The sequence below is a fragment of the Mustela nigripes genome, chromosome 6, assembly GCF_022355385.1.
Source record: "Mustela nigripes isolate SB6536 chromosome 6, MUSNIG.SB6536, whole genome shotgun sequence".
Taxonomy (NCBI): Eukaryota; Metazoa; Chordata; class Mammalia; order Carnivora; family Mustelidae; genus Mustela; species Mustela nigripes.
The window spans coordinates 52,366,599-52,391,709 of record NC_081562.1 but is presented as its reverse complement, the minus strand read 5'-3'; the positions used below and the strand labels follow the sequence as shown (position 1 = coordinate 52,391,709).

The following is a 25,111-nucleotide window of genomic DNA, read 5'->3' as shown; positions in this document are numbered from 1 at the left end:
ACCATCAAATTAATATTCTTCAGCCAGTTCAATCCCTTGAGAAGACATAATTAGCCTAGCATCTCTAGAGTCAGATAAATTTGACTTGAAATCCCAGCTTTATTAGTGGCATGTGATTGCTGTTTCAAATCTATAAGCCTCAGCTATCTCATCAACAAAATAAAGATGAAGTAACTCAAACATAACGCAGTACATAGTAAGTGCTCCAAAATATTAGCTATTGGAATGGCTGGCTGGCTCAGTGGTAAAACATATGATTCTTGATCTTGGGGTTTTGAGTTTGAGCCCCACATTGGGTGTAGAGATTAAAAATAAAATCTTTGGGGAACTTGGGTGGCTCAGCCAGCTAAGTGGCTGCTTTCAGCTCAGGTCATGATTTCAGTCCTGGGATGGCGTTCATACTGGACTCCCTGCTTGTCAGGGAGTCTGATTTTCCCTCTTATTCCACGTGCCCACTCTGTCTCAAAAAAAATAAAATCTTTACAAATAAGCAGATAGGGGTGCCTGGGTGGCTCAGTGGGTTAAGCCTCTGACTTCGGCTCGGGTCATGGTCCCAGGGTCCCGGGATCGAGCCCCGTATGGGGCTCTCCGCTCAGCGGAGAGCCTGCTTCCTCTCTCTCCCCACATGCCTCTCTGCCTGCTTGTGATCTCTGTCTGTCAAATAAATAAATAAAATCTTAAAAAAAAAATAAGCAGATAAAGACTATTTAGAGAGAGTGCAAGAGAAAGAGCACAAGTGGGGAGCCAAAGAAGAAGCAGGCTCCCACTGATCAGGAAGCCCACCTTGGGGCTCGATTCCCGGACCCTGAGATCATGACCTCAGCAGAAGGTAGATGCTGAACTGACTAAGCCACCCTGGTGCCCCAAGAAACACTTCTAAAAGTTCCTGGGTGGAAGGCACATAAAATTCAACGAGTGGGCGCCCGGGTGACTCAGGGAAAAGCATCTTTCTGCTCAGGTCATGATCTCAGAGTTCTGGGACCAAGCCCCGCATAGGGCTCCCTGCTCAGCAGGAAGCCTGCTTCTCCCTCTTCCACTCCCCCTCCTTGTGTTCCCTCTCTCCATGTCAAATAAATAAATAAATCTTTTTAAAAAACAAAAAGAAAATTCAACGAGTTCATGAAAACTAAAAAATCTCCCCTAACAAAGTTGTCCAGGTCCAACCAACTCCCTCTCTCTGATCAGATTGTGTTGCACTGGTGTTATCTCTACATCAGGCAGAAAAACAGAACTCATATATTATTACCTAAAATGCACATCAAACAAAAAAAACTCTTTAAGTACCCCCATAGACACCATCTGGTGCAAATCTTTCCCTCCCGGCTTTAGACAAGAAAACAAGCTGGGATTTGACCAAAATTAAAGTCCTCAAAGTAGTAAAAAGGAGAATTGTAAACAGGAATGAATCCAGGATTGTATTCAGTACCTCAAATAGTGTTCTTTAGGCTGTTAGCTAAGTGATTACTGTAAAATTCTTATTGGTGGAGAAAAGTGGGTGTCACATCAGAACCTACACTCGCAAATAAGGAATGGTGGCAGCAGCTGCGTTGATCTAGCTCTCCCCACTGCTTCCTCTCCCAGAACCAGCCGGCTAGAACCAGCCCGACAGTCTTCACAGTTAGCATAGCTAAATACTGATCTAGCCTTTCCCCACCCACATCCCTCCTCCTTTTCCGCCACTCCATTTCTACACATTAAACTGAGCGTCTAACTATGCTAAGAAAATGCCAGTGCCAGACACAAAGGAGGATGGGGGCGGGGGAGGCAGTGAACACCGTACGTTTGCTGAATCAGAAGAAAAGGGTGTAAAGAAAGACAAGACTTAAAAAGAGTAATGTAGGTTTCCCTCTCCTTTTTTAATTGTATCTGGTTGTTAGGAATATTTCTTTTTCTCTATTACACAGGAATAACCTGGAATGCTTGTTTAAAATGCAGATTCCTTGGCCCTCACCTCTGACCTTTTGACTCAGCCTGTGTATCCACATTGTTTTTTAAAGATTTTGTTTACTTGAGAGAAAGAGAGGTGAGACAGAAAGAGAGGAGAAACAGAGGGAGAAGCAGACTCCCCGAGGAGCGGGAAGCCAGATTCGGGACTTGATCCCGTGACTCCAGGATCGCCACCGGAGCCCAAGGTAGTCACTTAAGCAGTTCGCTTAACCAACTGAGCTACCCAGGTGCCCTGCGTATCTGCATTTTGAGACAAACTCAAAACTTACAGAATCCGCCATGACTGTATTTTTAATTCGCATCCTAAGTAATTCTTAGACACAGGAAAGTTTGAGATTAATGTCTTAAAGAGAAAAATAACCATTTGTAAAATGTTATTTAAAGCCATCAACATTTATTAACTCATTTTAGCTTCAGACAACTTGGTAAGGTTAAGCTTAGATTTTGAGTCCCGTCTGACAGAGAAAAGTGAGGCAAGGAGATTAAATCATTGTTGGTAATTTCCTAGTCTCTTGTTCCCTCTTTACTGGAGTATCTTAAAAGTTTATCAGTCCGGGAGCGCCTGGCTGTCTCATTTGGTAGAACATGTGACTCTTGATCTTGGGATTGAGTTTAAGCCCCATGTTCAGGGTAGTCCATGCGTGGGGGGGGGGGGGGTAACTGGGTCGTAGGCATTAAGGAAGGAACATGATGTAATGAGTACTGGGTGTTATATGCAACTGATGAATCACTAAATTCTACCTTTGAAACTAATACAGTATATGTTAACTACATTGAATTTAAATAATTTTTAAAGATTTATGTATTTATTTATTTAACAGAGAAAGATCACAAGTAGGCAGAGAGGCAGGCAGAGAGAGCAAGGCAGGCAGAGAGAGAGCGGGAAGCAAGTTCCCTGCTGAGCAAAAAGCCCGATGTAGGGCTCGATCCCAGGACCCTGAGATCATGACCTGAGCTGAAGGCAGAGGCTTTAACCCACTGAGCCACCCAGGCACCCCAATAATTTTTTAATCTAAAAAAATTTTTTTAAAAGTTTATCAATCTGGAAGAGTAACAGAAACCTTAAATGAATTAGTAGACACTTCAACCACAGAAATGCTGATGATTTTTTTTTTTAAAGGTTTTATTTGGGGCACCTAGGTGGCTCATTAGGTGGAATGTCTGCCTTCAGCTCAGTTCATCATTCTGGAGCCCTGGGATCAAGTCCCAGGTGGGGCTCGCTGCTCGGCGGGGACACTTGCTTCTTCCTCTGCACCTCCCCTGCTTGTTCTCGCTCTCTCTCTCTCAAATAAGTAACTTCTTTTTTAAAACAAGATTATTTATTTATTTATTTATTTCACAGAGAGAGAGAGACAGACACAGAGAGGGAACAAAAGCTGGAAGAGTGGGACAGGGGAAAGCAGGCTTCCCACCAAGCAGAGTACCCGATGTGGGGCTCAGTCCCAGGACCCTGGGATCACGACCCAAGCCAAAGGCAGACCCTTAAACACTGAGCCACCCAGGAGCCCCAAATAAATAGAATTTTTTAAAAAACATTTTATTTATTTATTTATAGAGAGATCACAAGTAGCAGAGAGGCAGGCGGAGAGAGAGGTAGAAGCAGGCTCCCTGCTGAGCAGATGCCCATGTGGGGCTACATCCCAGGACCCTGAGATCATGACCTGAACCGAAGACAGAGGCTTAACCCACTGAGCTACCCAGGCGCTCCTTAATAGCATTAAAAAACAAAAAAGATTTATTAATTTTAGAGAATGTGAGCAGGAGCAGGGGGAGGGCAAAGGGAGAGAGAGTATCTCAAGCCAACTTTAGTGTTGAGCACAGGGTCTGATGTGGGTCTCCATCTCACAACCCTCAGATCAGGACCTGAGCTGAAATCAAGTGTTGGAGGCCTAACCAACTGAGCTACCCAGGGACCCCTGGGTTTTATATATAAAACAGTATTTTATATTTTAAAATGTATATTTTAAAAGATTTTATTTATTTGACACAGAGAGAGAGAGAGCACAAGTAGGCAGAGTGGCAGGCAGAGGCAGAGAGAGAAGCAGGCTCCCCGCTGAGCATGGAGCCCAACAGGGGACTCAATTCCAGGACTCTGGGATCATGACCTGAGCGGGCAGCAGCTTAACTGACTGAGCCACCCAGGCATCCTGAAAGACTGTTTTTTTGTTTGTTTGTTTTTAAGATTTTATTTATTTATTTATTTGACAGGCAGAGATCACAAGTAGGCAGAGAAGCAGGCAGAGAGAGGAGGAAGCAGGCTCCCCGCTGAGCAGAGAGCCTGATGCAGGGTTCGATCCCAGGACCCTCCTGGGTCATGGGTCATGAGACCCGAGCTGAAGGCAGAGGCTTTAACCCACCGAGCCACCCAGGCGCCTCCTGAAAAACTGATATTTAAACCACACAAGGGCTATGCGGACCTTTCACAATTTATCTCACTATCAGTGCCACAAATTATTAATATTTACATATTAAATAAGAATTCTAGAAGCAGCGCACAGTATCTTGGACCAGGTCCCTTTTTGCTGTCCCCGTGCTTTCTTCCTCCCCCGTGTCCAGCCCTCGGTGGCCACCGCCCCTCCCCCACCCCGTTGGTGTGATGATTTCATCTGTTTGATGTGGCTATTTTGCATTGCATCGTGTGCTGCCCCTGCCCGTCCTCAGTCCCTGTGCGCGCGCCTTCTGCGATGTATGCCCCTTGCCCCTCCCCCACACTAATAATTTATATATATATAAGTATCTATATGACGCTCTTTAAAAACATCCCAACCAAAACCAAACAAAAACATCCCCCCGACCCCCGGGGGGGGGGGGGGGAGAATTCTAGAAGCATTCTAATGATCTAGCACCACCATGACTGTTCCGGTCAGCTTTGCTGTCTTCTGCACATTAAAAAAGTTAAACTGTGAAGCCCTGTTCCTGAGTATAAATTCATTTGTTCTCCTCAGTGCAAAGAAACAGAGCAATTTGGGCGGGGGGGGGGATGAAGTAACTGGGTAGACATTAAGGAGGACAGGTGATGTAATGAGCAATGGGTATTATATAAGACAGATGAATCCCTGCCCTCTACCTCAGAAACCAATACTACTTTATGTTAACTGAATTTAAATAAAAAGAAACAGCAGTATCTATTCTGTCCAGATTCATTTTATTTTATAATCAGATTTATTCAGAGAGGGAAGAAGGGCAGAGGAGAGGGAAAGAGAGAATCCCAAGCTGACACTCACACTGCCCCCTGCTGGGCACGGAGCCTCTATGCAGGTAGGGTTCAATCCGATGACCCTCAGATCAGAACCTGAGCTGAACAGATGCCTAACCAACTGAATCACCCAGGTGCCCCTTTTATTTTGTTCTTAGATCACTTCTGTTTTCTTGGCTTTCAAACCCCAGATTAATTGTTGAGTTAATTTTTTTTAACTTTTATTCTTTTTATTTTTTGAGTTATTTTCATATTATTATTTTAAGATTCATTTATTTGACAGAAGGCGAACAAGAATGGGGAGTAGAAGAGGGAGAAGCAGGCTCCCCACTGAGCAGGGGGCCTGATGTGGGACTTGATCCTAGAACCCTGAGATCAAGACCAGAGCTGAAGGTGGCCTCTTAACCAAATGAGCCACCCAAGTGCCCCTGAGTTAGTTCTAACTCTTCCTTGCTTTTTTAGTTAGCCTCACTTCCATCAACTCTACCTGAATTCCCAAACTCTTTGATTTTTCTCTTCTCTCTCTCAGTGCTTTGGAATTTTTATCCTAACAGCACAATATAAGTCAGAAGAGACAAAAAAGAGAGAAAGAAATCCATGTTGGGTGGCACAATGGAATTACCAGACAAAACTCTAATACACAGGTTCTAATCCTTCTTGCTTGTTTCCAAGAACTTTTCTGGACAGCCAGAATAGACAACCTAGACTAAAACAGAGGATCTATAATAGTGACTTGCTTAGTAAAGAAACGAATGAAAACATAGGAATGAGAAAATTACCAGAATAATACTTGAAACATGTATAGTTTATAATTATCTGTACCCAGACTCATAAACCTAAAATGTCTAAAGATTATGGAACATGCTCAGAGCTTTTAGGGAAGCTTTTAGAGCTTTTAAACTTTGTAATAACCCTACTGGATTTCAGTGTTTTCTTTTACAAGTGAGCAAACTGAGGAACAGAGAGTCCAAATAACTTTTACAAACTCACACAGCTTTAAGTGACATAACCATAGCTAGAGTCCAAGCATCAAACTACATACTCTTAACCATTTCTTCTAATCCCTCCAAAGGCTATAAAACTGGTTTTCTCTGCGGTCCCCCCCTTCTTAGTACAGCAGCCCCCCTTACCCGTGGTTTTGCATTCTGTGGTTTCCGTTACCCACAGTCAACCAAGGTCAGGAAGCAGATGATCCTCCTCAACAGCAGCTTAACTCAATGTCACAATGTCATTCATCTCACTTCATCTCATCACACAGGCATTGTGTCATCTCACAGCATCACAAGAAGGGGGAGTTCGGCACAAGATATTTGAAATCACATTCATGTAACTTTTTTACAGTAAATTATTTTAATTGTTCTCTTTAATTATTTTATCACTAATCTCATACTATACACAATTTATAAATTAAACTTTATCACAGGTGTGTATGTATAGAAAAAAACATAAGTCTCGATACTATCTGTGGTTTCGGGGCCCCATTGGGGGTCTTAGAACATATCTCCGGTGGCTAAGTGGGGGATAAGTGTATATAAAGTTTTATTCAGGTATCAATGCCTGCGGTTTGGGCTTATGTCTTCAGTATCATATAGAGAATGTTTGCAAATACATGTATCAGAATTTGTCACAAAGGATCTAAGAGTCCATTAGCCAAGCATACCTATAAAGACTGAACAAAAATTACTAATACCTGTTATTGCCTGGGTGGTTTAGTCCTTAAGTGTCTGCCTCTGGCTCAGGTCCTGATTCCTGGGATCAAGCCCCATATCAGGCTCCCTGCTCAGACAGAAGCGTGCTTCTCCCTCTCCCACTCCCCCTGCTTGTGTTCCCTCTCTAGCTGTGTTTTTTTCTGTCAAACAAATCTTAAAAAAAAAAAAAAAAAAAAAGTACTAATCCATTTCAGTTATAAATGAATTTGCTGAAGTCATGAAAGCTTTATCATTAGCTTTTCCTCAACGGTCAAGGATTACTGCCTTACGAGGGACCAGGAAATGTGCTGAGGTTTAAAAAGGGACCCAATGACACACTAGGGCAAAAAGTAGTTAAACCAGAAACTCGGAGGTTAGCAGAGAAACCAGGGTTTGGTGCCTAACAGAGGTTAAAAGTAGGTCAGTGTCCCTGGGAGTCACAGCTGATGTCATCTGAGAAATGTGGTGGGAGAAGGGGAGGTAAAATTTAAGGTGGAAAAGTAGCGAGACTCTTTGAGGGGGAGAGCTGTTAAGCGGGCTGGTGAGGAATTTTGCAGAGCAGAGCTTAAATCAGCCTTTCAGCCTTTCGTAGGCCGATGGCAGAAAACAGCAGACACACCATTTCCTCCTCCCCCTCCCAGCCTGCCTTCGCCCAGGCCTCATCCCTACCTCCATCACCATCACACCCCCTCTGCTGGAGACAAAGACGGCAGAGAAAGGAACAAGGAGAAAGACAAGCCTGAAAAATAATTAGTTTGATAAAGGAGAGACAGGTGAGGAAAGAAGTGAAAGAGAGTTTTAATCAAATCCAGGGAACCATGATGGAGAGGAGGAAATAACAAAGGAGAGAGGCAGATTTAAAAAAAAAAAAAAAAAAAAAAACAGTAGGAAGGGAAGGAGGAAAAGATGGCTGAATGAAACAAAAGCCTTATTAATTAATGGGGCAAAGGTAGCATTGGAAATGTAATTATAATAATTTCTAACCTTAAAAAAATGACGTGAGTAAAGAACTGAGAAAGACACTGTAATGATTACGATTTGAAACTAAAAAAATGTAGTTAGTGTTTCGGCAATAAAGCAAAACTGGGACGCTCCCAACTGGAACTCCTCCTCCCCAGCCTGCATCCAAGTTCAAAGTGATGCTGCCTCTGTGTTTATCTGTCTAGGTCTACAAGTTCTTTTGCCGAAGTTAAATATTTCATTAGTTCCTGTTAAATTTTGTCAATAATTGTAGTATTACTTTGGAGGGTGGGGATAGGGCATGTTCCCACAACCCCTGCTTTTGAAATGTCATGCACGTTATTATTTTAATCACCACAAAGGTAATTCTTTAATCCTGTTCAATTAAATCTCTCTCTCTCTTTTTTAAAAGATTTTATTTATTATTTGACAGAGAGAGACATAGCAAGAGAGGGAATACAAGCAGGGGGAGTGGGAGAGGGAGAAGCAGGCTTCCCATTGAGCAGGGAGCCTGATTCAGACTCGATCCCAGGACTCTGGGATCATGACCTGAGCTGAAGGCAGACCCTTAAGGACTGAACCACCCAGGCACCCCCCAATTAAGTCTCTGTTCAAAACTGAATGACATTCCATAATGTCCATCTGCTTTCCTATTTAACAGCAACAACAACATGAACCCTCTTTTATCTTTTTAAAAACCATTAATGCTCCTGTTTGGATAACCGTTAAGTTTTAAAACATCCCCCAGAGTAACCAAAATATACCTGTAATATTCATGTTTACACAGACCCTGTCTCGAGAGAAATAAGAAAAACTAGGAACCATCTCACCAAGGTGCAGGAAGAACTAGGGAAATATAATGCCAAGATTAGGAAGAATGCTACTTTTCTCTCCCTCCTCTTCTCAAATTCCTATGGAGGGAATGTCTATTGTTTGATCTTCTATTTTCTCATTCCCTCTTTTTCAAATCTTTTTTTTCTCTTGTTGAAACAGATCTCTTTATTTCCAGCTCCTGTTGCCCCCATATTTCCTTCGGACTTTGTTGTGACTTGGCTTAGTCGGCTAGACTTCACTAAACTTTCAGAACTGGAATCAGAACAGTGCATTTGGCAAAAAGTCCATCACACATACCACACAACCACAAACAAACACTCTGACTGCAAAATCCTTTCAACAATACATTCCCGTTTCCTGCATTCAGCAGTTCACACAGACCCATGATCTGAAATCAGCAGCACATGCATTCACATACATTCTGCATGCACAGAGCCTCTGCAGTCAGCTCACAAAGACAAAGTATCTGCAGAAAGGTCTTTGCAGGCAGCAGGCGCCGCCAGTACATTCTCCTCCTCCCCTCTTCTAAGCTCTTCCTCACTGGCTCTTTCTCCCAGCCACCTCCCCCCTGCTCGCTGGCAGAGGCTCCCCTCCTTTTCCTGCAGTTCTGGAAGTCGTAACTGCAGTGCCATCCATCACCCTCCCAACAGGTCCTCGGGCAAAGGAATTGTTTCTTGAAGCTCGATTTTCTCCTGACAGAGAACTTGCTTCACCAAAGGGTCTATCGGAACAGAATCTTCTTCTGGAACACAACACTGTAGGCTGAGTCCTAGTGACCTAACTTATTCTAGTGGAGCCTCATTTCGACATGGAGAAAGCAGGGAGGAAAAAAAACAGAAAAGAGGTTAAGAAGTGGAAAAGAGAAAGTCCTGGTAGAAATTTCAAGAAGGACAACTGGAATAAAAGCAAACAACAACAACAACAACAACAAAAACCAGACTTAGGAAGGTCAGAGGGGAGAGCTGAGGAAGAGAGAAAATGGAGCTGATGTGAAAGTAAAAGGAGAAACAAAGAACCAAGATAGAATTATGACAGATCAGTTAAAATAGCTTCTCAAACTTTCTGTTACCCAGTAAGTTACTGTGGTAACCCTAGAAGTAGAAGAGATTAGAAAGTTAAAAAGAGAATTGGTGAGGGGCGCCGGGGTGACTTAGCTGGTTAAGCATTTGACTCTGGATTTTGGCTCAAGATTCCCTCTCTCTCCTTACCCCTCCCCCCGCTCTCCCTCTTTAAATTAAAAAAAAAAAAAAAACAGTGATAAAGAAAGACTACTGATGAGATTATATATTTTGAAATTCCCTTAAAAGACAGACACCCATCACATATCTGACAAAAGGAAGATTCAAACAACCAATGTGAAAGTATTTAACGTTAGTTGGAGAGAAGGTACATTTAAATATCAATTAAAACAGATATTTGTTGCAAATACTGCAGTATTTGAGATATATTAAATATTTATCTGCTGTTTATCTGAAATTCAAATTCATTTGGCTTATCTTATCTACCAATCATATCCTCAGGGGATCTTGACACAAGCTCAGGTCAAGGCTGAGAAACACTGGAACAAAGTAAGCAAGCAGGCATTTAGCAAGACCAAGAGGAAGTGGTTGCAAAGTGTAGATTCCTACCCTCAACACAAACATACGAAATCGCCAAAAGAGCTCAGGAGTTTTTGACATGCACTGGATAATTTTGATATACTTAAGTTTGATAACTCCTGATTTTCTCAATTCTTCCACAGAGCCCTTCCTAAATCTACATGAAATATGTTAAATTAACTAATAAACAAGGGGACCATTAAACTGAGGCTCTACATAAGAAACCATAATCAACCTATAAATATCTCAAGGTTACAAAATTTAAAGCTAAGGACAGCCAGTCACAAATGGCCAAATCAACTAAATGATGAAGCAATTAATCTCCCTGCTTTTGCCTTTTTTCTCTAAAAGTCTCTCTCAGGGGCACCAGGGAGGTTCAGTCGGTTAAGCAGTCGGTTAACTTCTGCTGTGGTCATGGTCTCAGGGTCCTGAGATCGAGTACCACGTTGGGCTCCTGGTTCCGCGGTGAGTCGGCTTCTCCCTCTCCCTCTGCTCTTCCCCTCATATTCTTTCTCTCTCTCTCAAATAAATAAAATCTTAAAAAAATTATTTAAAAAATTAAAATAACATAATAAATATAAATAATTAAAATTATTTAAAAATTATTTTAAAATTTTAATATGCCTCCATTTATATTTTTAATAGTTCTGGTTATCAAGGAGATCCCTCATAACCCCCAAGGCAAAGAGCAACCCAGTGAGCCAGGTAAATACCCAGTGAGCCCGATAAGTTCACTGCTTTTTCCCTATATCTGGACGTTAGGGGTTCATGCCTCTCTGACCTTAGCTCTGTAACTTTTGTGTTATGAGCTTGATTTGAGCATTTCTTTTTCCAGACTGGCTTCAGGAATAAGCCAGAAATGAAGTGGGCCCAGCTTGGTGTTGGCAGAGGTCATCAAGAGAACATGACCTCGCCCAGCTGACTGCAAGGTGGACTTGGATAATTGGAGGGCCCTCTCCCTCACCCCATCTTTGGAATGTGCATTCTGTTTGCCTTCCCTATTCCCAGAAGCTTCCCCAAGGACACAGCCTTCAGACAGAAGCATGGTGTTGATGTGGGAAGCAGAGGCAGAAGAAAATTATTAAATTTGCTTACCTAATGACAAGCCCTTGAAACAGGCAGAGTGACTCTCCTCTAGGGACTCAATTACCCTCACCTTGAGGCTTTGCTAAGGCCAAAGGACAATCCTAGCCTGACTGATCCCCTACCCCCAACCAGGATCCTGTAAGTCACTTTAACAATTCCTTAGGAAACTTTATCTCTAAACCTCCAAGATAGTGTCGACAATCATTCCCAAGCATAAGGCCCACTGATAAACATCTAAAGAGAAGTTTTTATTACTGGTAATGAATAACCTTTTCCCCCAGACAATAGCTAGCCCCTCAAGACCCTAGAAACCTTGCTTCCCAAATTCCTTAGAGACTTATAGCATCCCTAATCCCCTCCCCCAATTTACAAGTATGTAATAGACCACTCCTCATGTCCCCAGGGCAGCAGCTCTTCCTGCCCAAGGGTCCTATCCTATGCTTTAATAATCTACCATTTTGCACCAAAGATGTCTCAAGAATTCTTTCTTTGTCATCGGCTATGGACTTTATCTCACCGAACCTCACCTATGTTCTAGAACTTCATCAGTGTTGAGGCTATCTGAACTACAGATGTGACTAAACCCAGGTATCAACTTTTAAGATTTGGCAGGTAGGTCCACAGATCTACTCATCCTGAGGCCCCCTAAGACAAACCTTGTAAGATCTTTTGCTTCTGAATCCTGCCATTTACTCATCTGGAAAAGTCTGCCTTTCCGTCTCTCCTTGTCCACTCCATATAGGTCCAATGGGCAACCCAACAACTGGTAACTGGCGAAAAAATGGGCCTTGGGAAAGAGGTGTCTACAAGGGAGATCCCACAGTGGTACTGCCTTCTAAGTCATCGGGAGAGGTGGCTTCTATGTTTGATGCTTATAGATCACTGTATGAGAATAAGGACACCCTGAAAATGCAGGCTGGTTTGATGTGTTTATTTGATGAACTGTAGAGTATTCTGCAGAAAAGGGGGACACATGACCGCTGTGATGGGCTGGCTTCTCCCGTGGACAGCCTAGCCGGCCACCAATATCCAACAAGACACTGAAGCTGGCGTTAGAGCTGGAGGAAGAGCTAAGAGAAGGGCATGAAGGTTTCCACTCTTCTGCTAGCTTTGGGGCTAGCCTAGCTGACAAAGTGGAATAGCGGAATAATCTGGAAACCTCAGTGTGTCATTTTCAAAAGCGAGGGGGGGGGGGGTGCAGATTAAGGTCTGACTGCTTGTGACAAAGCCTGATTAGGATGCTAAATGGTAGAATTCCCTGGAAAAGGGATGTGAATGAAGAGGGTGTTGTGATGATTGACAAGGAAAGGAATAAAATGCCCAGTGCTGTCAATGCCCAAAACAAAAGCAATTTTTAAGTAGCAATCATCCCAAAATGCCTAGGGCAAAAATTTAACATTCTTTTGCTGCTGCCTTGAAACTGTAAATCTTATCATGTCTTTGAAATGTAAAGACCTAGGGGTTATCCAAAACTTTGCAGGAGGAGGCTGAAGATAAAAAAGGAGCAAAAAGAGAATTTTTCAGATACAGTCCTTTGTAAGTTCCCTTGACCCTAAAGTACTACACCGTAGCCTCCAAAAGATCACAAATATCAATAAAAAGCTTTAGCCATGGGAGTGAAATAAAAGTTATCTGTACTGATGTATGTTCTGTATATAATCTTTCTTTACCCTCTAGGGTATTGCCAAAATTGACTTATAAAACAGGCAAGGAATGGGGCACCTGGGTGGCTCAGTGGGTTAAAACAGGCAAGGGTTTTTTGTTTTTGTTTTTTTCAAAACTACTAGAAATAATAAAGGTGGAAGGAAATGACTGCATGAAAAGAAGGTAAGGGAAGTAGAATGTGATAGAATTTTTTGAGAGGGTAAAGAAAGATGTGAAGGACATGGTGGCGGGGCAGCGGGTTGTTGGGGGGGGGTAAAGGCGGAAAGAAAGTAATTTTGTCCTAAAATAAAGTTATTGTTCCAAGATGAAAAAAATAATAAGATAGGATAAAGCTGAATGGATACAAAAACTTTTTTTTTTTTTAAGATTTTATTTGTTTATTTGACAGAGATCACAAGTAGGAGAGAGGCAGGCAGAGAGAAGAAGGGAAGCAGGCTCCCTGCCCAGCAGGGAGCCCAATGTGGGGATCGATCCCAGGACCCTGAGATCATGACCTGAGCTGAAGGCAGAGACTTAACCCACTAGCCACGCAGGTGCCCCGATACAAAAACTTTTTATTTATTTATTTTATTTAAGAGAGAGACAGAATGAGACAGTAGCAGAGGGAGAAGTAGACTCCCAACTGAGCAGGGACCCTGACTTGGGGCTTGATCCCAGAACCCTGGGATCATGACCTGAGCAGAATGCAGACACTTGACTGACTGGGCCACCCAGGCACCCCTGAATGGATAAAGAAAATTGAGAAAGTTTGTGGGAAAAGAACATTAAAGAATTTTACGTGTAGTCAAGCTAAGATCAGAACGTACTTAAAGTTAAAAAAGAAAAGGACAGTTTTAATATCAAAAGTACACTACTGCATAATTAAAATTTTGCTTCCTTTCTGTTAAATACATTTTCTTAGATTTTTGGTTTGCTCTTAAATTGTAAACAAAGGTTTTTATTTATCTGAATACATAAAACTTCAATGTAATCTGCCAAAAAAAACAAAGATTCTGTGTTTTGTCTTTATCAGGTCTTTGATCACTTAAAAAAAAAGGAGTCTTCTCTCAGAAAAACTGGGTTTTCACAACTATGTAATTTTTATTTTATTTACAGTCATCTCTCTATACCCAACATGGGGCTTGATCTCCAGTCCCCAAATCATGCTCTATTAACTGAACCAGTCAAGGACCCCTGTCCTAAACATTAATACATTTGAATGGTCAACCTGTAAGTCCTGTTGACCCATAATTTTTTTTAAAGAATTTATTTATTTATTTGACAGAGAGAGATCACAAGTAGGCAGAGAGGTAGGCAGAGAGAAAGAGGAGAGAGAGAGAGGAGGAAGCAGACTTCCCGCTGAGCAGAGAGCCCGAAGCGGGACTCGATCCCAGGACCCTGGGATCATGACCTGAGCCGAAGGCAGAGGCTTAACCCACTGAGCCACCCAGGGGCCCCAAGGCCTGTTGCCTCATATGCTCATATGCCAGACTGGGGACCCCATCAAGGCACCCAATACTGTCAAGGTATGGAAGGTACAAGAAACTCACCATGGATCAAGGGGTTATGCCCCTGAGAACACCAAACCTCATCATGCCTGAGAAAGGAATTATCTCCTAAAATTTGCAATGGGACATTGCACAGGATGGATGAGTTACTTTGCATCCCTAGGTAATGGGGAACTACTCAGTCTCCACTGAGGATCCCATTGTCCTGCGGCAAACCAGAGCTGTAGAAACCGTTAGCTAACATCATGCTTAATAGTGAGATACGAGACAGTTTCCCACTAGGATCATAAACAAGGCAAGGTTATCTCCTCTCATCACTGCTTTCAACATTATTGAAGTCTAGCTATTGCAGTAAAACAAGAACAGCAAAGAGGTGTATGCATTGAGAATGAAGAAATAAAATTGTCTTTATTTGCATATGACTCAATCATCTACGTAGAAAATGTCGAGGAATTGAACAAAAAAACCCTCCTGGAACTAATAGGGATCATAGCAAGGTTGCAGAATACAAATAATAAAATACTCTTTTTTTTCATATACCAGTAATGAACAACTGGAATTTGAAATTTAAAAAATACAATTTATGGGGTGCCTGGGTGGCCCAGCAGGTTGGGAATCTACCTTCTGTTTTGGGCTCAGGTCATGAACTCAGGGTCGTGAGATGGACCCTGAGCTGGGCTCTTCACTCAATGTGGAATCTGCTTGAGATCCTTTCTCTCTCCCTCTGCCCCTCACCCTGCTCTTGGGCTCTCAAATAAACAAATAAATCTAAAAAATTTAACATTAATGATAACCTGAAAGGAAAAGCCATTTCTTCTCTATTCACAGAAGTTCTGCCAAATGTGTAGGGTTATTTAATTCATTAATCAATTGTCAAACTCCAAGTGGGTATCCCACAGTTAAATTCGACACCAGCTACCTGGAGTTAAGGTCAGATTCCACAAGTCAGAGGCTCAGTCCCACCGATGACTCCCATCTATCAACTGACGTCCTGCCTCCAGTACTTCTAACAACTAGAAATCAGGAGTCCATCCTGGAGTTCAATAATTTGCTAGAATGGCTCACAGAAATCAAGGAAGTGCTTTCCTTACTGCCCACTTATTACAATGAGTACAACTCAGGAGCAGCTCAATGATGAGGTCGCATAAGATAAGGTATGAGGAATGAGTGCACAGAGTGATGAGGGAGCGGAAGGCTGGCTGAACACAGCACAAGCAGATACCCTGCAACCCCCACCCGGCTGGGTGGGACATGTGTGACATTTTCCCAGGAATCTCCCATCGATCTTGATCTTATTGTTAATACCTTCCTAGAGGGGAAAACCACCTTAATTTGATAATGGCGAGGCCTCTGGTATTTTGCACGTATATCCTCTTTAGCATATGAAATTTCTTTTGAACCCTCCCCTTTCCTTACTGCCCCCAACTCCACTCCTCAAGACCCCGGTGCAGCAGCTTTTTCTACCCATGGGTCTGTCCCCATGCTTTAATAAATCACCATTCCTCACCAAAGGCATCCCAAGAATTCCTTCTTGGTTGTGGGCTCCAGACCTCACCCCACCGAACCTCACCTATATTCCAAAACCACCTCAAGAACTTCCATGTTATCCCAGAATGTGTTCACCCAAACAGCAGCTCTTCAAATCCGGCTGATGGAGATTTCATTACAAAGGGGTAAATGGATTTCATTACATCAAAGGCCAGGAGGAGTTACTGCTTCCCTGGAGGTAGGACTCAAAAGTTCCAGCCCTCTAACCACGTGGTTTGTTCTCCTGGCAACCAGCAATCCATCCCAAGGTTCTCCATCCTTGAGCCCTGAGCTGGCAACCACCAGTCACCTCATTAGCATAGAAAAAGACACGAATCGATGCCAAGAGTTTTAAGAACTGTATGTGAGGAGTTAAGACTGAATATATATTACTTACGATGTCCCAGCACCAAATAAAACCAATACTTATATACAAATCTGAAAAAACTTAGTATAAAGCTACGGTAATCAAGACAGTGTAGCATTGGCAAAGGAATAGACAAATACATCAAAGTAACAGAACAGAGGACTTAGAAATAGACCCACATAGAGTCAGCTGATCTTTGGCAAAGGAGCAAAGGCTATACAATGGATCAAAGACAGTCCAACATATCATGCTGAACAACTGGACCGCCACATGCAAAAACAACAACAAAAATCCACTAATCTAGAAACAGAACTCACAGGCTTCTCATGATCTCAGGGTTATGAGTTCAAGTCCCGTGTTGAGCATAAAGCTTACTTTTAAAAAAACTAGGCAGAGCACTTTTAGGGCAGTGAACCACTATGATACTCTAATGGTGTTGTCATGACCACAGAACTTAAAACAGAAAAAATGAACCTTAAGGTAAACTCTGGGCTTTGGGTGATAGCGATGTGTTGATGAAGAGTCAGTGATCCGGCTTTAGAATACAGGAGAGGTTCGGCGGGGTGAGGTCCAGAGCTGATGACCAAGAAAGAATTCTTGAGACAACTTTGGTGCAAAATGATGGTTTTACTAAAGCAGGGGGACAGGACCCTTGGGTGGGCAGGAGCTGCTGGCCCAGGGTTTAGCGGGGACTGATTAGATACTTGGGAGTTGGGGGAGGTAAGAAGGGTGGTTCCAAAAGAGCGCCCATAAACTAAAGATGACCCATAGGATAATGCTAAAGAGGACAAGGTAAGGCTATTTTCACCTCTAGCAAGGTATTAACATTAAAATAGTTGGGAGATTCCTGTAAGAAGGTCACATAGATCCCACCCGGACTTGGGTGGGGAGCGGTTTGCAGGGTGTCCATTTATGCTTTGCCCTCTGCTTCCTTAATCAGTTGTTAACAAATGCTTGGCTCTAACAGTGGGTGAGGATGTGAGCGTGGGGAGCAAAGCGTATAGAGGAATTTTCTGTACTTTCCACTTAATTTTTGTTGCAAACATAATACTGCTTAAGTCTGTTACAGAAAGAAAGAAAATCAGTGGGTTTAATATGGATTAAACTTCTCCAGGCATCCGAGAATAACTTTGGGTAGAATTAGCTGTGTTCATGGTGATCTTGCTCTTCAAACATTTCAGTCATTTAAGAGATTCTGCCTTATCTGCACCCAATAACTAACCATTCTGCTATTTCCTTTTTTTTTTTTTTTTTAAAGTAAGTTCTAGGCCCAAGGAGACTTGAACCCACAAACGTAGTGATCAAGAGTCACATGCTTTAATGGACCGAGCCAGGGAAGCCCTCTCACTGCTCCATCATCAAAATGGATCAAGTCACTTGTTCTTCGTATGTCAAGGACTAAAGTTCAGGATCACTTCTCTTTCCCACTAAACTGACTCCTTGAATGCAGGAACTGTGACTGATAAAACTTTTTTTTTTTTTTTTAAGTAATTTATACACCCAACATGGGGCTCCAACTGATGAACCTGAGATCAAGAGTCACATACTCTACGGACTGAGCCAACCAGGTGTCCCTGATTCATCTTTTTGTAATTACCAGTACTTAGTGAAGTGGCTGGCATTGAGATACCAATCAGAATATAAATGAAGTACAGTTCTGAGTCATTAGAAATCTTCCATCTCATTAAGCATAGCTCAAGAGTCATCATACATGAATATCAATAGACAGTTGGAATAGCAAATGCTTTGCGAGAAAAACCAGCAAAACTGCCTGCCGGGCCTAAAGAAGTTATTTGCTGCCCTCTTGTGATCAGTTTTAGGAACTACAGCTTCTCCCCTTTCCACTCCACTTCTGATGCACAGATTGAGTCTCTACGCTCAGTTTTGGGTATACAACAGTAAACAATCTGTCCACACTGAGCCACTCATTGTAGTGGAGACACTCTTGAAAGCAATCTTAAGGAGATATTACCTAAGCTGAGGTGAAAAGGATGAGTAGCAATTAGCCAGATGAACATAAAAATTGTGGGAAATTACCTATGGTGGAGGTGTGGCAAAGAGAATGTAGCATATACAATGGCTTAGAAGAGAGAACCTGCAGCTTTTCAGAAGTGCAAGTAGGGGCGCCTGGGTGGCTCAGTTGTTAAGTGTCTGCCTGCTCAGGTCATGATCCCCCCCACTGGGCTCCCTGCTCAAAGGGAAGCCGGCTTCTCCCACTCCTACTCACTCTGCTTGTGTTTCCTCTCTTGCTGTGTCTCTCTGTCAAATAAATAAACAAAATCTTAAAAAAAAAAAAAAGTGCAAGTAATTCAGTATAGGCGGTAAGCAAGGTGCAAACATTCTCGAAGGAGTGGGTGGGCTGGAGCACTGGTGATGAGAGATAAAAACATTTTATTTATTTATTTGAGAGAGAGCACAAGTGGGGGGAGGGGCCGGGAGCGGGGAAGGGCAGAGGCCCAGGGAGTATCTTCACTGAGCTCAGGACTCAGTCCCAGGACCCCAGAGATCAGGACCTGAGCCGAAGGCAGATGCTTAACAGGCTGAGACACCCAGGCACCCTGAGAGATAAAAAATATAAATAGCCCTGTATACACACTAAGAATTCCATCCATACTCTAAGGATGAGGAACCTTTGATGTCTTTAAGCCAGAAAGTGACTTCATTTGACCAGCGCTAGAAATAGGGCTCTTTGTGCTTTGTGTTATTAGGAACGAGAGTGGAGAAATGTTGGAACTGGGAACAATGGTTGGGCTGAACTCAAGTGGTGATGGCAAGAATGGACAGAATGGACGGATCATAAAGATGAAGGAAGTAAGATCCGTAGAATTTTGATGACCAAGGGTGTGTGAGGAGGACTCAGGGTTGAGGGGAAAGAGCAATGGGGAGCCTGAGCTTGACTTGCCATACTTCAATTCAGTAGCTGGCCAGATATCGGCAGCACAGTCCTAAGGCGGATGGAGATGAGACCACAAGGGGAAGAAGATGACTTCACTTTAGACACCAAGCCATCAGGATTTAACTTAGTCAACATTTATTTCAACCTCCTTCTTGGGTACCTCCCTGCATTCCACGGCAGAAAACTAAAAACCACACACTCTAGACTCTCCTACAGCTGAAGCTAGGATGTTACTTAGTTCCAGCAACCATGTGCACTAGGAGACTTGGGGTCAAAACCAACATAAGTGAGGCAGAGCCAGGGTGGTTCTAGAGCCGGAGTGGTGAGCTCTCAGTCTAGAAGGTACCCTTGTGATGCTGTGAGGGGCACTAGAGTCTCCTGGTAGTCACTCCTGAAAGCTCAGCCAGAGTCTGCTCTGCTCTTTAGCTTTCTCTCCTGTCAGGGGAAGTCTGACTGACTCAGTGTGCCTGTGGGACCATCATGCCAATAGAGACGTGCTGTTGGACTCACAGATGTGGAGCTCAGGGGACAGATGTGGGTTAGAGTAAGGTGTGGATCTGGGAGCCTAAGTCTGTAGAGGGAAAACACAGACACGGGAGTGAATGTGACTGAGAGATCAAGTATAATGACGAGGAAGGACCCGGGCAAGCACCTTGACAACTACCAGCATTTAAGTGTGAACAGAAGAAAAAGTAATGTGAAAGGACACTGGCCAAGGCAAAGAGAGAAAAAGGGATGAAGGGTCAGAGATGCCCAGGGAAGGGGATATTTCAACCAGGAGGACGGGTCAACAGTGCAGAAAACAAGAAAATGAGAGCGAAGTTGTCCTTTGCATTGTTTAGAGAAGTGAAGGAGGTCTCCAGGAAAGCGCAAAATACAAATGTCGCCCCTAAGGCACTTACCTAGGCTGTTGAGAAGATTCGCTGCAACCTCAGAAACACGAGGTAAATGAAGATGGCTACGCATTTTCTGCCACTCCTCCCAGGAAGAGGGAGTCTGTTGCTCCTCCCCCAAAATTGGAACTGACGCTCGAGACTTGTTTCGACCAATAGAACGTGGAAGAGGGATGCTGGGTAACCTCTGAGGCTGAACCTTGAGAGACCTCTGCCTCGTCCTTTGTGTCTTGGAATGCTCTATCTCAACCCGTGGCTATGCTGTCGAAACCCAAATGAGTCAACACGGCATGGAGAACCATGGCCCGCGACCGCGTCGTGGATTCCTGTGGGCAGCAAGCAGCACACACCACTCCGGGAAAAGAATACATGTTTTGTTAAAGAGCACTACTAAGGGAACTGGGGAGAAAATCTTCAAGTGGAAAGATACCAACTGTTCATGATAACCAATCGGAATGCAGTGTTCGAATGTGTGGTACTGCCCTCCTGCCTATCACCATCTTCCAGACAGCTCTAAGAGCCCCCTTCCCTCTTCTGCCAGAAGAATTACAGGCCAGCTGGCTGGCTCAGTCATAGCGCCTGCCGCTCTGGATCTCAGGGTTGTTGAGTTCAAGCCCCACATTGGGTGTGGAGCCTACTTATGAGGAGTTCCAACTTTAATGACCATCCAGTCCATCATTGTTTCTAGAAATAGATCAAGGTTAAGTCACTAAAGAAGTCTATCAGCAAAGAAAGAATTACCATAGCTTGCCTTAAGAAATGTAAGCAAAATAATGGCAAAATATTGCCCACTTTATTTCTACTCTATTTCAAATGTCTATAAAAGAATGGCGGGAGTGTAGGAAGTTTTACCTGTTTGTTGAATAAATATTCTATATTATTTATTTATGAAAGTTTTTGTTTTGTTTCAGTAATCTCTACACCTAAATTGGGGCTCAAGCTTGCAACCCCAACATCAAGAGTCTCACACTTGGAGCACCTGGGTGGCTCCGTTAAGCCACCAACTCTTGGTTGGGCTCAGGTCATGATCTCAGGGCAGTGAAATGGAGCCCTATGTGAAGCTCAGGGCAGAGATGGCTTGGGATTCTCTTCTCTCCCTCTGCTCCTTCCCTGCTCACATCTGCTCAGGCTCGAGCACTCTCTCTCTCTCAAATAAATAAATTAATAAATAAAATAAAAATAAATAAATAAATAAAGTAATACAAATCCACTGACTGAACTACCCAAGCAAAGTGAGTAGGTTTATTTTAATTACTCATAGTCATTTATGCAGGAACTCACTCCAATATATAAACTAAACACCAAAATAAATTCATTTTTACAGTGTCCTTTTATTTGTGGAAGCGGTACATTTAAATTTACAAAAATCTTCAATAGCACATTTAAAAATTTAAGTTCCTTTTTCAGGTTTTTTCCTCCAGGCAAATTACTTAAATTCTTTTAGTTCTTTCTTGCAAAACAGATTTTCTAATTGTTTGGATTTTTTTCTAACATTTTATTCTTTTTTAAAAATTTTCTTAAGATTTTATTTATTTGAAAGAAAGAGAGGGAGAGAGAGACTCCCCACTGAGCAGGGAGCCTGACACAGGCTAGATCCCAGGAGTAGGCGATCACGACCTGATCCAAAGGCAGAGGCTTAAATGACTGAGCCACTCAGGAGCCCCTAACATTTTAAAGTAATCTACACACACACTCAGCATAGGGCTTGAACTCACAACCCAGAGATCAAGCATCAGACTGAGCCAGGCAGGTGCCTCAAATTGTTTGATTCTTTTTTTTTAAGATTTTATTTATTTGACAGACAGAGATCACAAGTAGGCAGAGAGGCAGGCAGAGAGAGACGAAGGGAAGCAGGCTTCCTGCTGAGCAGAAAGCCCAATGCAGTGATGCAGTGCAGGCCTCCGTCCCAGGACCCTGGGATCGTGATCTGAGCCGAAGGCAGAGCCTTTAACCCACTGAGCCACCCAGGCAAACCTGGTTCTTTTTTTATGGCCTACATTTCAAGTAAATTGTACCACTAAATTATATAAACTCATAGTGGATATTAAAGGATCGTTCTGTGATTTCCCCATGAGTTCTATCTCTTCCATCTTGTTTCTTTCTCCTTTTCTTGTGTCTTACTGTGTGTGTATTTCCCTTCTCTTCTCTCCCCTCTCCATTACCTGTTGTTTCCTTTCATCTCTCTTTTCTCTATGCTTTCCTATAAATGTGCTAATTTCAAAAGGAGCATAATCATATTTTTAACATGGTGTCTTCCATATGGTCAATGTTCCATAAAAATTAGTCATTACTATTAACTAGTCTATATTAATAGCTAACACATAATAATAGCTAATTTTGTCTTCCATATAAGTGTATCAATATTATAAGACATTATTATATACTATATACAGTTAGAAATCTGTTATTTATTTATATAATAAATGAAATGGTTATGATTATAGGATAGGACATATTCCTTATCTATTTAGCAGCTTAAAGCACCAAAAATTTATTTTCCCCAAGTTTATGTTGATTAGGAATGCAAGTGCAGCTTAGCCATGTACCTCTGGCTCAGGGTCTCACAAGGCTATCGCCGAGATATTGGCTGGACCTGCAGTCTTCAAGGTCCAACTGAGGGAAGATCTACTTCCAAGGTCATTCACGTGGCTTTTTGTGGTCCTGAGGTGGATGACTGTTGTTGACTAAGACACATGCTTTCTCTTGCATGAGCATTACTATAGAACAGCTCACAGCACGGCAGCTGGCTTTGTTCAGAGCAACAGCAAGCAAGAGATCAAAAGAGAGCACTAACGCTAGAAGCCAGTCTTTGTAATATCATGTGGGAAGGTACACGCCATGCCTTTGCGGCATCGCATTTGTTAGTGGTCCCAAAATCCAGCCCACACTCAAGGTCATAAAGCACAGGAGGTGGGGATCCCGAGGCGGGGGCATGGGTGGGGGGTAGATCCTGCAGGCTGCCTAGCACATATAATCTCTAAAAACATAAATATGTATCGTATAAATCTATCAAACTTATGAGCTATTGTTATTTTATACCCTGAACGTTCCCGTTTCTTTCCCCGTATCTGCAAAGTACACACTTTCTGTTTTGCTTGTTTTCTGATGCGTAGAACAGGGAGATGGAGATTTCCTGCTCAGTGTGAACATCTAGTATTTGTCCTATTTTGCTTGTTTATAGACACAGTTATTTATAAATTTTGTTGTTGTGGGTTTCAGGAAACTTAGAATCCTGAACCTGGATCGAGCATCTTTCCTCATTTTACATTTGTGTCGTCAAGAGAGTGCGGGGGTATGATGCAAGACCACCAGGGCCAACAGACTCACCCAAACCAAAGTGATGGGACCCAAATACTAATCACTGTAGATATAAATCACATGTATCACATGCACTGACTTTACAGCCTTCCTGCCAAGATTCCTTTGTTTCTAGACTAACTGTTGCCCAATTCCTGGGGCTATTTCCTTTTGCTCTAATTCCCTTCTGATCACTTCACTACATTGACTATTTGTTTTACTTGCTCTCCTCCTTGTGTATACTCAAAATACTTTCTTCTCTAGAATTCTATCCTCTCTCCTTCTTTACACTTGACTCAGTTTTTGAAATTTTTGTTAAAGGTTTATTTGAGAGAGAGAAAGGGAGAGCATGAACAGGGGTCGGGGCAGAAGGAAAGGGAGAAGCAGACTCCCAGGGGAGCAGGGAGCCCGATGAGGGGCTCCATCCCAGGACGCTGGGATCATGACCTGAGCCGAAGACAGATGCCTAACTGCCGAGCCACTCAGGCACCCCAGTTTTTGAAAGTCTCTACGTGGAAATCGCAAGTTACAATTTTAAGTCATCATCTCAACTCAATTCAAATGGCCAAATTTTGACTTTTCAGTGCTAATCATAATATCAGCCAGAGATGAGTAAGACCTAGCCTCTGCAATCAAGGAACATGGTCTAATCGGGAATAGAAACATGCAAATGAAAGAATACAACAGAGTTGATGACATGATTATAAAAATAAAGAGGTAGCTCAATAGAGAGAATGATAAGCTCTTTGGAAGCAGGGGCACCTGGCTGGCTCAGTCAGTAGAGCATGTGACTCTCAATCTCAGGGAGGGGAGTTCAAGCCCATGCTGGGAGTAGAGCATACTTTAAAACAAAAAACGGGGCACCCGGGTGACTCAATTGGTTGAGCATCTGCCATGGGCTCAGTCTGTGATCCCAGGGTCCTGGGATCAAGTCCCACTCTGGGATCCCTCTTCAGTGGGCCTGCTTCTTCTTCTCCTTCTGCAGCTACCCCTCAGCCCCGCCCCGCCACTCATGTTCTCCCTCTCTCTTTCTCTCAAATAAGTAACATCCTTAAAAAGCAAACAAAAAACAAAAATAAAAACAAAACAAAACAAAAATTCTTCAGAAGCAGAGGAGACCAGGAAAGATTTGTGGGAAGAGAGAGCATCTAACCTGGGTTTTGAAGTACCTATGAGCATTTATTTACTGGTGTCAGAAAGGAAGTCTTGTGTCAGAAAGGATGGAACACAAAGTCCAAAGCACAGAGGCACGAAGTGAGTTACAGTTAGTCTGGGCTCCTGGGAAGTGGGATGTTGTCTGACGACATATGTTTGCTAGCGTCTGACTCCTACACTGAGTCCATCTTTTCAAGTTTGGCTGTTACTAGTTTATTGCTTCATTTCTCTCCACACACAGCTCTCTGCCTTTTCTCCTTTCCCACCTCGTATAATTCTCCTCCCTTCTTGCCTTCCTTTTATGGAAATCCCCCCCCCCCCCCGCATTAGGCCCTGGATTTAATTTAGCTAGAGCAGACTGTAGTAATAACGTTTCTGTACATTTGCCCAGAGGCCTTCGGTTAATGGGTGCATTCTTTACAGACCAATAAACAGAAGAAGAGAGTCAGCGTGCCGTGCTGTCTTGCATGTCTGCCTCCCTTCTGTTTCCTTGCACTTTACCCATGAACTGGACA

The 25,111-nt window shown here is 42.9% G+C and overlaps 1 protein-coding gene across 1 annotated transcript in view; it reads right to left on the bottom strand.

Annotated features, from left to right (window-relative positions):
* The window catches only part of RIMKLB (ribosomal modification protein rimK like family member B), an 86,513-nt gene extending 65,352 nt beyond the window's left edge, over nt 1-21,161 (bottom strand). Inside the window, exon 1 of the mRNA XM_059402558.1 lies at nt 20,154-21,161. The gene's annotated coding sequence lies outside the window, so the exon portion shown is untranslated. The remainder of the gene's footprint in view (nt 1-20,153) is intronic.
* Nucleotides 21,162-25,111: the final 3,950 nt, after the last annotated feature.